We start from the raw sequence: 12,326 nt of genomic DNA, 5'->3' as shown, positions 1-12,326 counted from the left end.
AACCTGGATTTGTGCTGGAAATGGCTCTACTTGAGGATCACTTTAGATAAGCTGTTGCCAGCGGGGGAGTGAGGTGGGAGGAAGTTTTGTTTCATGGTCTCTGTGTGTATATAATGTCTTCTGCAGTTTCCACGATATGCTATGCATCCGATGAAGTGAGCTGTAGCTCACGAAAGCTCATGCTCAAATAAACTGGTTAGTCTCTAAGGTGCCACAAGTACTCCTTTTCTTTTTACGAATACAGACTAACACGGCTGTTACTCTGAAACTTTTCCCCTGTGGTTCCTCACTCTCTGAAGGAGTGAAACCTGCACCCAGTTATCAGTTCATTTTGGCACACATGCTCTATACAGTTTGCATAATAGAGACCTGATGGGGATAAAAATAAACAAAAGGTGTATTTAGTAGAAAAATCACAGGTGATTCATCAGAGATGAACTAGCAAGGGAAGCAAACACATACAAGTTACACAGAAAATAAACATAAAGATGCTTTGCACTTCTATATTAGCTAAATTTCCCTTTCTAGTACAAGTTACCTATTTTCTTTGAACAGTTTCCCAGTGTGCTCCCTATCATAGAGGGGACTGAGCCTTTCATGGACAGCACTCTGCCTTAGTGTTGGCCCTCAGTTTATGGCTAAAAAACCTCAGCCACAAACATGCTTTTAAAAGGCTTCCCCCATCCCCTTTTCACCTGGTATGGTGACTCATGGGTTTTCAGAGTGGGGAAAACTCCTTCCTAAGACTGGGATTTGTTTTTTCAGTTTCAGTGTCTTTCCATTAACTTTAATGGTCCATCATTTGTCTTTTCTTGGGTTTATACAGTGCTAAGTGCTTGAAGCTAGTCTCATCTGGGTGGGGAGGCAGCTTTGCCCTGTCCTGCCTGTCTGACCACTTTCTTCTTGTGAGGTGGAACTAAATGTTACAGCACAAATTTATGAGCACATTTTTGTGCCTACGTAAATACATAATTTCATAATCACAGTCTGAATACATATCTCATGACCACCAAATTCAGAACATTACAAGCTTTCATTAAAGACCTTACTTGACATATTTTATGCACAATAATATTGTACGCAACCAGTTGATTCAATTGCTTATTTTGAGGGGATCATACCCCCTGTTCTCCTCTTGGGATGTCTGGACGCTGATTGTCATAGTGATAAGAGAGAGGAATAAGAAGAGGATGAGGAATTATGGTGATTTGGGCCAGGGGATTTGAGGGTGAGGGATTGGAGGGCGTTGAGCTAGGGGATTTGAGGGAGGGCAATGGTGGGCGGGAGGCTGAGAGGGGGACATGGGGGTGGATGGCAGAGGGAGTGGAGGAGTTTTGGGGATGGGAACCTCCAGCTGTTTCTTTGCCAAGGTGTAAATGTCTTTCTCACACTCTATTTCCTGCCAAAGAATGGTCACCTAACCAAGTGATGTTCCATTTGATTTTGTTGGCCACTGGCTGAGGTGTTAACTAACCTTTTGTCTCTGAGGACCTGGTTTGTGGCTGCTTTTAGTAATATCATACAGTAGAATCTTATAACTTTACATACATACATACACCACACATATTTTATCAGGACAATAATGATCAACAAATTATGAGTTTTTCACAAGGCATACTTTGTACAAGATTTATCATAATACTATAAAAAGGTCTGAACATAGAGGTACAGATTGTCACAACATCTCTTGAAGCTTTCTACACCGCAAATGGATGTGTAGAGCCACAAACTAGGCCTAGAACAGGAATTCTGCATCTCTACTGTCTTTCCCCTTTTTGCCTCCAGCTGGTGCATACATTCTTCACAATCCCACTACTTTCCCCTGTTCCCATAGAGCCTCCAACTTTAAAAGGGGCATAGAGTAGTAAGTGGGAGGGTGGAGCTGCGGGGGTGTGTGTGTGTGTGTGCACGCGCACTCAGAAGGCGGGGGTCTTGGAGCAGCGGGAGGGTCAGGACAGTAGACATGATGGCAGGAACGATAGAGGAGCTGGAGAGTGTTAGAGATAGAAGGAATACCAGTGTCAGAGCAACGATGAGGGAGATGGCACTGTTGGAACAGTGCACTGAAGAGTGCCATGAAAAGGAGGTGGTCAGAACTGTGCAGTGAGGGATTTTGGGGTGGCTTTATCTCTGTCCCCCCCCGATATGCCCAAATCCATGCTGCCCCCCCCTTCAAAAATGTGCCCTCTGTGTCCATGCCAGCCCCTGCATTCTTTCCCCAGCTCTTCAACCTGTGGGGCCTGTGCCAGTGCTTGCCTCTCCATGGCAGGGAGAGCTGAAGAGGAAGAACAAGGCTGTGTTGGACATGCAGAGAGATGAGTATAAGGAGATCATGCAGAGGCAGTGAAGGGACTAACATGTGGCCAGTGCATTCTGTGGCTGGGTAATCACTGCCAAGGAACCAGAGTCAGTGCAGGTGGAGAGCTGGGCCGTGGTGCATAGGGATGCTGAGAAATTGTTGATAGAAAGCATAACAAGGAAATTAAATGCTCCCAAACACAGTGAGAAATTTCCCAGTGGCGCCTTCTGCCCTTCCAGAAAGTGGAGAGTGGTTAAACTTTAACCTCTGAAACCCAGGAAAGGAAGAGTTAAGAATAAGATACATCAGATGCCACCCTTGCAATCTTAACTCTACCCGTTTGTTGTGATACAGTGCACTGTCCCTGCTCACCAAATGCAGGGCCTCCCCCAGGGCACCTGCGAGGCAAGGGGGTCCAGACTTTTGGTACTCTGCTTGGTGTGACCAGCAGCTGGGTGCTGCTTAGGGGGAGTCCATGGGGCGCTGCTGGCTTCTGAGAGCACAAACACAAGGGCCACAGGCTGCCCTCCCACTAGGGAAGGCACAGGACAGCAAAGACTCTCCTCTCCCCCTGGTCTCCTGGTATCTCAGAAGACCCCCCTGATAGAGAGTTAGGCTGAGAAGATGGTCTTGGTGTAATCACAACCCCTGCCCCATCCCTAGATGGGCCAACAGGCATAGGCATTGCCCCCTAAGTCAATTCCCCCCTAATTAAGGGCTGGGTTGCCCTCTAGAGCTGTGTTTCTGCAGATGTCCATGTAGTTTGTGTTTTTACCTCGTGAGGCAAAATTCTTGCTCTGCCACAAAACCTGCTGGAATATTAACTTCCAGCCAGAACTGGGGGGTGGGGAGGGACACTGTATATTCTGGCAGATCCCACCTCCTAGGGAGGGAGGCTTCCTCCTACCCCCAACTTGTGCCTGCCGAGCTGCAGGCTCCGAGAAGCCCGGCCGGGGGCCATGGCACGGGCTCGCCCACCTCTCCCTGCCAGCGAGCTCCCCCAGGGACGCGCTGTCCGGTGTCAGGCAGCGAGCCGCCCCCGGCTGAGGGAAGGAGACTCAGCCAGGCGCTGCCTCCGCCTCCCAAGTCCTTCCAGTGGCGCGAGGGGCTGGGGGAAGTGAGCAGCTCTGCGCCGCGGGCCTGAGGGAAAGGGCGGCTGTGAAGAGGCTCTCCCTGTGCCTGGGGTTAGCTGCGGGAAGTGAGGCGGGAGCAGAGCTCTCTGCCCTCCAGGGGGCACGGAGACGGAAGCCGCTCCTCGCTTGTCACATTACATCCATTTGCAGAGCGTGTGTGTGTGCAGCGTCCAGCCCCGCTGCCCGCCCCCAGATGCTCCCTGGAAGTTGGGAAGCGCTTCGCCAGCCGGAGACGCGCCTTCCTTCCCCCACAACTTTAGCGTCTCCCCAGTGACCGACATGCCGGATTACAAACCCCAGAGAGAAGGGAGCAAACCCACCCGCCCGCGGGGGTGGTGAGCGGAGCCCGGGCGTGCCGACCACAGGTAAGCGCGTGCTAACTACCCCCAGGCAGTAGGAAAAGGCGGGCTGGGGTCTCTGTGCCCAGGGCTGAGCAAACACTTCTGCGGGCTGGAAGGGGAATCAAAGCCCTCTAGCTCCCGTGCCTTGTATTTGCGCAGCCCCTTGCCCGCTGTGAAACTTCAAGCGGCACCTCTCTCTCTTTCCTATAAGCGTCTGTCCGGGGAATTGCTTCACACACTCTGGGTCAACCATTGATCTCTTTCAGTGTGAGGGGCGGCAGCTAGCGCCCTTGGAACTGATACAAAGTAAGAAATGGGTGGGGCTTTTGCCTTTGTAAAATGTATGAATGAATTAATTCATTATAGCGGGTATTCATTCCCTGCTCTAAATCAGCACAACCTGCTTGGTGTGCTGAAGCTCTTCTAGTCACTGCTACAGCCAGCAGGTAAAGGGGCAAAGCTTTCACACCCCTCTTTCGCCGCCTGCTGAAAAGCATCCGCTTTGTGAGGTCTATTGAAGCAGGATGTTTGCACAAAAGGGGAGTGGGTATCAGGTGCCACAGCACTTCTCTGCTTTACCAGCATAACTGCACAGACCTATAAACATCATCTGGAACTCCTGCCTAGCCATGCTGTGCGGGGCTGAAAACTAAGACTCATCTGATTGTCAGAGATCTAACCAACTCTCCTACTTCTGTATCACTGTTTGCATTTGATTATTACCCGCCCCATCCACTGAAGATTAAATGTAGAATTATAAACCGGAATGAGTGTGAGAGAGGAACTCGTGAAATGCCCTGCCTGCGGAGAGGAGTAGTGCTGAATGTGCGGTTTTTGCTCTTGGACAATGCAACGCCAGGTGGCGCCGGTTTAAGTGGACAGTGAAACTGGCCTTTGCAGCCCAGCTGTTGCACATTGCACCAAGGAGTTATGGAACTACAGTGACAAACTCGTGGGAGTTTCAAAGTCAGTCCTTCATTGGCAGTAACATTAGAAAAGTAAGCTCGCAGCTGGGTTTTTGTTCTTGAGAGAAAAAATTGTAAGCAGGGCCAAATTCCACTTTTAGTTACACAGTTGTCAGTCCTGAGTAACTCTTGAATTTAATGGAGTTACTTAGTTAAAATACCTAGATGGGTAGTAAGAGCAGAATTTAGCCCCACAGTCTAGGGATCCAGAATGAGATCAGGAATTTGGCTAGCAGGGGAAGATGCTGGAATTTGGCTTGGAAACACATTCCTACCCTCTGTGGCAAATAGGAGAGTGGTGACAGATTTGTCTGTGTTTGTGGGACGCGAGCAGTATTAGGTAAAATTTAGGGATTGTGAGCTGAAGGGGATGGTGGAAGACACATTTTGAGGGCTTGTGAAGTTCAAGGACTGTGAAGAGTGTAGGCTGGGAAAACTTATGGACTGAGCAGTGTGGAGGTAGGTGAAGTCAGAGTGTGGTAGAGATTGGGGTTCAAGAGCTGTGTGGGAGTTTGTGTGAGGTGGGTCTGGTAGAGCTTTGGGGACAGCAGTGCGTGCAAGGCGGAGAGGAAAATATTAATGAACCACATCTCAATCCCTTGTAAAGAAGGAGATAAGAAGACAGAAGTGAAATGAATGGGAGAAAAATATAGAGAGAATGAGAGGAAAGAAGGAATTGGACATGGATTGTCCAAAAAAACCATTTCTTCCTTAAGGCCCTTCGGCATGCTCTTAACTTGAAGAACACAAGCAGTCCCATTGACTTCAGCTGGGCTATACACATACATAAGATTAAACAAATGAATAAGTGTTTGCAGGCTTGGGGCCCTACTCTGTAAAGCAGCAGCAACAACAATATCTCTAATAGTAAATAAATAAACACACACGAACCATATCTCAGATAACTTTTCCTGTAAAAGTTCTTGCTTCCATTATTTTTTGGGTTTTTCTTTCCTTCTCTTTTGCCTATGTTTCTTGTATCTATTTAGTTCTCCTCCCACAGTCAAACAGCCCTGTCAGTGCTTTAAAAAAAAAACCAAAACTATTTAAACACAGTTGTGAGTCATGATTGTGATCTAGCTGTGTAATAGTGTGGCTCCTCTTGATTTCTATTAAAAACAAAGAAACACAAAAATAATTCTAAGCCCTTGATAGATATCTAGGCTGAAACCTGGTTCAGCAGTGAAGTATCTGGGCTCCTCCCTAATTTGGTTTTGCAATACTTTTTTGTAGCTCAGTTCCCCCATCTATCAAATCGGTATAATATGTTTCCTCTACCCTTTATCTGCTTTGTCTATTTAGAGTCAAAATATTTCAGGGCAGAAACTATCTCTTACAGTGCGTTTGTATGGCCAATGCACAAGAGGGTTCTGATATTTGTTGGGACATTTAAGCAACACTGTAATAGAAATATTTTTTTTTCTACCCATATGGGCAACACAAAACTGGTTTATAATATGCTTAGACTACAGCTCTATTTAAATTATGATGGCCACAATTTTCAAACCTGAGTGCCTAAAATTAGCCGTCTAGATCCATATTGACACCTACATAAAATTCGCCTGATTTTCATAGGTGCTGCTGAGGAAGGAAGCTAATGGACACTATAGGTGCACAGCACGTTTGAAAAGCAGGCCAATTTTAATTGTGGGTAGACATCTAGGGTTTATCCTGTGCACCTTCCCCATGTGCTAGAGCTAAAAGCATATGGGGAGGTATCAGAAGCATCTGACAAATTATTTGCACTATTCTGTCTAGTGCTGGGACAGCTCCTCAGATCAGGCCCCTTTGCCTATCGCATAACAGTCTTGCTTCCCTCGGGTCCAGAAAAGGCTAATTGCAGCCCTGTCTTCTCTTCTTCCTTTCCTCTAGGTCAGGGGTGGGCAAACTTTTTGGCCTGAGGGCCACATCTGGGAATTGAAATTGTATGGTGGGCCATGGATGCTCACAAATTGGGGTTGGGGTGAGGGTTCTGGTTGGGGGTGCGAGTTCCAGGGTGGGGCCATAAATGAGGAGTTCCGGGTGCGGGAGGGGGACTCCAGGCTGGAGCAGGGGGTTGGGGTGTGGGAAGGGGTGCAGGTTCTGGCTGGGGGTGTGGGCTCTGGGATGGGGCTCAGGATGAGCGGTTTGGGGTGCAGGAGGGTGATCCAGGCTGGGATCGAGCGGTTTGGAGGGCAGGAGGGGGATCAGGACTGGGGCAGGGCTTTGGCTGTGGGGAGAGGCTCAGGGGTGCAAGCTCCAAGCAGCACTTACCTCAAGTGGCTCCCAGAAGCAGCGGCATGTCCCTTCTCTGGCTCCTACACAGATGTACAGCCAGGCGGCTCTGCATGCTGCCCCGTCCGCTGGCACCGCCCCTGCAGCTCACATTGGAGCACTGGAGGGGGCCATTGGAGTGTGTAGGAGTCTGAGCAGGGCCATGCCGCAGCTTCTGGGAGCTGCATGGAGTGGCCTCTGACCATGTGCCCCGGCTGGAGCGCCGGAGCAGGGCAAGCTCTAGACCATGCTCCCCAGCGGGAGCTCACAGGCCGGCTTAAAATGGCTCATGGGTTGGATCTGGCCCATGGACTGTAGTTTGCCCACCACTTCTCTCCTTCTGCCCCAACTTTTGTTCCTCCAGCATCATCCTTCCTTTTTCTCTCTCCTTCCAGCTTATGCCCCTCACCCTTCTGTTTCCTCCTCTTGTCTCCTCCTTTCCCAGAGGTAGTATCCTCCCTGCTCCAACTTCAGAAATAGTTCCACTTCCCTCTTGGCTTCATCCCTCCATCTCCCTCTTATCTTTTACTTGGCTGTGCTGTGTGAGCTTAGTTAGGGGAGGAGTCTGGTCTGGCTGGCTGAGATCCTGGCTCAGGCTCATTGGTCTCTCTCGTTGTGCAACTGGAGGTCACACTGTACTCTCTGAGCACTTTGCTTTTCATAATCCCTTTTTGCCTCCTTGCACTGACTCCCCTGAGCTACTACCCTGAGGATTTAAGATGTATCCCAGGTAAGGTGTGTTCATGGCAGTTTCTCTGCACAAAGGAGTTGCAAGGGGTAGACGTGGGAGGAGGAAGTTATGTCACCTTTCAGACAGGTGAAGAGCATTCTGAAGAGGGGCAAGTGAATTATGTAAGACTTCCAATGCGATGGTGCCATATCAAGTTTCCTGCTTCAGTTTCAGTGGCAGATTTTGCTTTTCATTGCTTTTGTGGATGGGACAGAATGACACTGGAGTGTCTGATGATGAGTGTTTCACAAGTCCCCTCCTCCTGTAAATGTAACTCCTTAGTCAGAGATACAGTATAATTATGTGCATTTCCTATCAAACTAAAGTTTTTACAAAAACTAATAACATTTGCAACCTAGCTAGTGTTGAATCCTTGACAAGGATAGGAGCGGTGAGTGGCGTTTAGTATTTATTTCTGACTTTTGCAGGTTTCCCACATTAGGTTGTTCAGATCTCTAACAGACCTGAAACGTGAGTGCTAAAATGTGTACCGTGACTGTTGCTCTTTCTCTAGCTTATCAATCTTGTCCTAATAAAAATGTAAATATATGCATAATAATTTGCATTTCATTTACTTTAGAAAGAACACTGTCATATTAAAAATCTTTTTTTAAAGAAACTAATTTCTCTGCCTGTCTTCCAAAGAGCACCTGAAATACATAAAGCCAAAAGAACTTTAAACATCTAATTTACTTTCTAGACTCTATGCTGTTTACTTTGTGCATTTTTCAGTTTAGAAAATGGAAACAGTCAGTTTCAAATGTGTTTATGGTCATTTTCGAATCAATATCTCTTCCAGGTTCTTATATCTCAGCATAACGCTGGGTTACTAATATTGCAAATACAGCAGAGGAATGTTTGTTTTTAAATAAATGGTTTCCATTGAATTTAAAAATAGTGCATGAAAACAATACAAGTGGTATTTGTTTTTACAAAACAAACAAACGAACAAAATAAAACAAATCTGACCTCTTTCAAATAGGGTATCTGCCAGTCTGATTTTCTTTTCTATAACACTTTCAAATATTGTTTTCAATGGCTTTTATTACTTATTTATTTGTTATTAGTATATGTATTTCATACAAAGATCTATATTAAAAGAACATTAAGGTTGATGTCTTGATGTCTTGAAGCCCTCAAAAATCAGGAAATGTGAGAGTTATTGTTGCCTGTGTAACCATCTTTCATCTTCTTCGTGCATACAGATTATTGCCTGAGCTTGCAAGACCTTATGTTCAACTTGATGGCATTACAACATTTTGATGTAATGGGATAACTTTTGAATGCCAGATCTGATCAATTCCAAAATTTCAGGTTAAGTTTTGGTCATCAGTGGGCACAGCCCTATTGATTTTTTGCAAAAATTGGAAGGGAGAAATAGGGGGCACATGGAGCCCCTGGCAGCTGGTTAGCAGCAGAGTTGGAACCCAAGGCCTTTGGCTCCACAGCACAGATCTTTATTACTTGAGCTCAAAGAATAACTGTCAGCAGAAGTAAGCTGTTATACTCTATATGGACGAGCCACTGTATGGGGATGTGACACATACTTTGCCAGTGGGTTACCCAGGGTTCTTTTTCTTTCATGAGGTTCTTGCTCATTTCTAGCCCATTGTAGGGAGAGTGATCACTTCAGATAAGCTATTACTAACAGGAGAGTGGGTTTGTTTGGGGTGTGTGTGGGGCGGGGGCAGTGGGGGGGGGTGAGAAAACCTGGATTTGTGCTGGAAATGGCCCACCTTGATCATCATCACACATTGTAAGGAGAGTGATCACTTTAGATAAGCTATTACCAGCAGGAGAGTGGGGTGGGGGGAGAGAAAACCTTTTGTGGTGATAAACACCCATTTTTTCATGATTTGTGTGTATAAAAACAAACATCTTCTGTATTTTCCACAGTATGCATCCGATGAAGTGAGCTGTAGCTCACGAAAGCTTATGCTCAAATAAATTGGTTAGTCTCTAAGGTGCCACAAGTCCTCCTTTTCTTTTTGCGAATACAGACTAACACGGCTGTTACTCTGAAACCTGCCATATGCTAATGGTCACTCTTCAGCATTTGCTCAGCTCCTGTGCAGAGAGGCTTTCACAGAGTATGGAGATGTGCATTATGTTCAGCAATGTGAGCACACCTTTGTGCCTATAATGAGATATGCGTGGTCAAGCATGAAGATGTGTACAGGGAATAAATGCAATCCAGTATGTACAAATGATGCACATAGCTGCCGTATGTAGGGTTTTCAGTTACTTCAAGTACTAGGTGCAGGGGCTCACACAAGCATGATTCAGAACAGTGCTTGGTAGAGACTGAGATCAGGGCCAGTTACTCACTGTCTCATGCTGTATATTGGACACAGTGTTATACCTGCACACCAGACTAAAGTACCTGTTTCCCCTCAGCTTTTTTTTTCACCTTAGTGGATTGTGAGTAAAAATGCGTTGTTCTCTCACAGCCTTCATTTTCACACTTGCATGGGCCACATCGGGGTTGCAAAATGGTATGGAGGGCCAGGTAGGGAAGGTTGTGCCTCTACAAACAGCCTGACGCCCACCCCCATCCGCCCCCTCCCACTTCCCGCCCCCTTACTGCCCCCCTCAGAACCCCTGACCCATCCAATCCCCCGCTCCTTGTCCCCTGACCGCCCCCTCCCGGGACCCCCTGCCCCTAACCACCCCCTGGGATCCCACCCCCTATCCAACGCCCCCGTCCTCTGACTGCCCCGACCCCTATCCACATCTCCGCCCCTGACAGGACCCCTGGGACCCCCAACCCATCCAACCCCCCCCACTCCTTGTCCCCTGACCGCCCCCTCCTGGGACCACCATCCCTAACTGCTCCCCCAGGACTGCACCCCCTATCCAACCCCCCCTGCTCCCTGACTCCTGACCACCCCCAAACCTCCACCCCATCCAACCGCCCCCTGTCCCCTGGCTGCCCCCCGGGACCTCCTGCCCCTTATCCAACCCCTCCCCTCCCCCCACCCCCTTACCAGGCCACTCAGAGCAACAGGACACGCTTATTGGAAAGCCTGGGAGGTGAGCGGGCACAAGCCGCACTGACTGCATGGCGGCGTGGCTGCGGGGGAGGTGCCAGGGGCTAGCGGGAGCTCAGCGGCCAGGCAGGATGGTCCCGCAGGCTGGATGTGGCCTGCAGGCTGTAGTTTGCCCACCTCTGGCTTAGGTAGTGCTTCCCGCAATTTCAGATTTGAAGTGGAAATGCTGAAAGACCCTTATTGTACATCAGCACGGCAAGGCATTGCAACAATATGTTTTTGGGAATAAAGTCCTTCTGATTACACACAAGGAATATTTACTCTAACTGGATTTATTTTGAAAGAGAACCCTTGGAAACACTGTAGTTAAATTTTTTTTTTTAATGTTCAACACTCAGGCATATCAAAGTATTTGGAAAAAAATTGAAAACGATTAATAAAAATTAAACATGGAGAGCTGGACAGGACCAGAGTACAATAGAGAATCATCTTCATTGTCTTTCTCCTGATTATAAAAAGAACCACTATTTATCTATGTTACACTGTAACCTAAAAAGAAAAGGAGTACTTGTGGCACCTTAGAGACTAACAAATTTATTAGAGCATAAGCTTTCGTGAGCTACAGCTCACTTCATCAGATGCATTCAGTGGAAAATACAGTGGGGAGATTTATATACACACAGAACATGAAACAATGGGTGTTACCATACATACTGTAACCAGAGAGATCACTTAAGGTGAGTTAGTACCAGCAGGAGAGTGGGGCGGGTGGGGCACGTTTTGTAGTGATAATCAAGGTGGGCCATTTCCAGCAGTTGACAAGAACGTCTGAGGAACAGTGGGGGGTGGGGGGGAGGGATAAACATGGGGAAATAGTTTTACTTTGTGTAATGACCCATCCACTCCCAGTCTTTATTCAAGCCTAAGTTAATTGTATCCAGTTTGTAAATTAATGCCAATTCAGCAGTCTGTCGTTGGAGTCTGTTTTTGAAGTTTTTTTGTTGAAGTATTGCCACTTTTAGGTCTGTAATCGAGTGACCAGAGAGATTGAAGTGTTCTCCAACTGGTTTTTGAATGTTATAATTCTTGATGTCTGATTTGTGTCCATTTATTCTTTTACATAGAGACTGTCCAGTCTGACCAATGTACATGGCAGAGGGGCATTGCTGGCACAAGATGGCATATATCACTTTGGTAGATGTGCAGGTGAACAAGCCTCTGATAGTGTGGCTGATGTGATTAGGCCCTATGATGGTGTACCCTGAATATATATGTGGACACAGTTGGCAACGGGCTTTGTTGCAAGGATAGGTTCCTGGGTTAGTGGTTCTGTTGTGTGGTGTGTGGTTGCTGGTGAGTATTTGCTTCAGGTTGGGGGGTTGTCTGTAAGCAAGGACTGGCCTGTCTCCCAAGATCTGTGAGAGTGATGGGTCGTCCTTCAGGATAGGTTGTAGATCCTTGATGATGCGTTGGAGAGGTTTTAGTTGGGGGCTGAAGGTGATGGCTAGTGGCATTCTGTTATTTTCTTATTTTCTTTGTTGGACCTGTCCTGTAGTAGGTGACTTCTGGGTACGCTTCTGGCTCTGTCAAAATGCATCCGATGAAGTGAGCTGTA

At 47.3% G+C, this 12,326-nt stretch overlaps 1 protein-coding gene across 2 annotated transcripts in view; it reads left to right on the top strand.

Moving 5' to 3' along the window:
- The first annotated feature begins 3,430 nt into the window (after positions 1–3,430).
- The window catches only part of SHANK2 (SH3 and multiple ankyrin repeat domains 2), a 612,060-nt gene continuing 603,164 nt past the window's right edge, over positions 3,431–12,326 (top strand). For both annotated transcript variants that reach the window (XM_037899997.2, XM_043548746.1), the window contains exon 1: positions 3,431–3,797. The gene's annotated coding sequence lies outside the window, so the exon portion shown is untranslated. The remainder of the gene's footprint in view (positions 3,798–12,326) is intronic.

This window comes from Chelonia mydas, chromosome 6 (assembly GCF_015237465.2).
Source record: "Chelonia mydas isolate rCheMyd1 chromosome 6, rCheMyd1.pri.v2, whole genome shotgun sequence".
In the NCBI taxonomy this organism is placed as follows: domain Eukaryota; kingdom Metazoa; phylum Chordata; order Testudines; family Cheloniidae; genus Chelonia; species Chelonia mydas.
The sequence above is the reverse complement of the archived record's forward strand: the minus strand, read 5'-3'. Positions and strand labels throughout refer to the sequence as shown.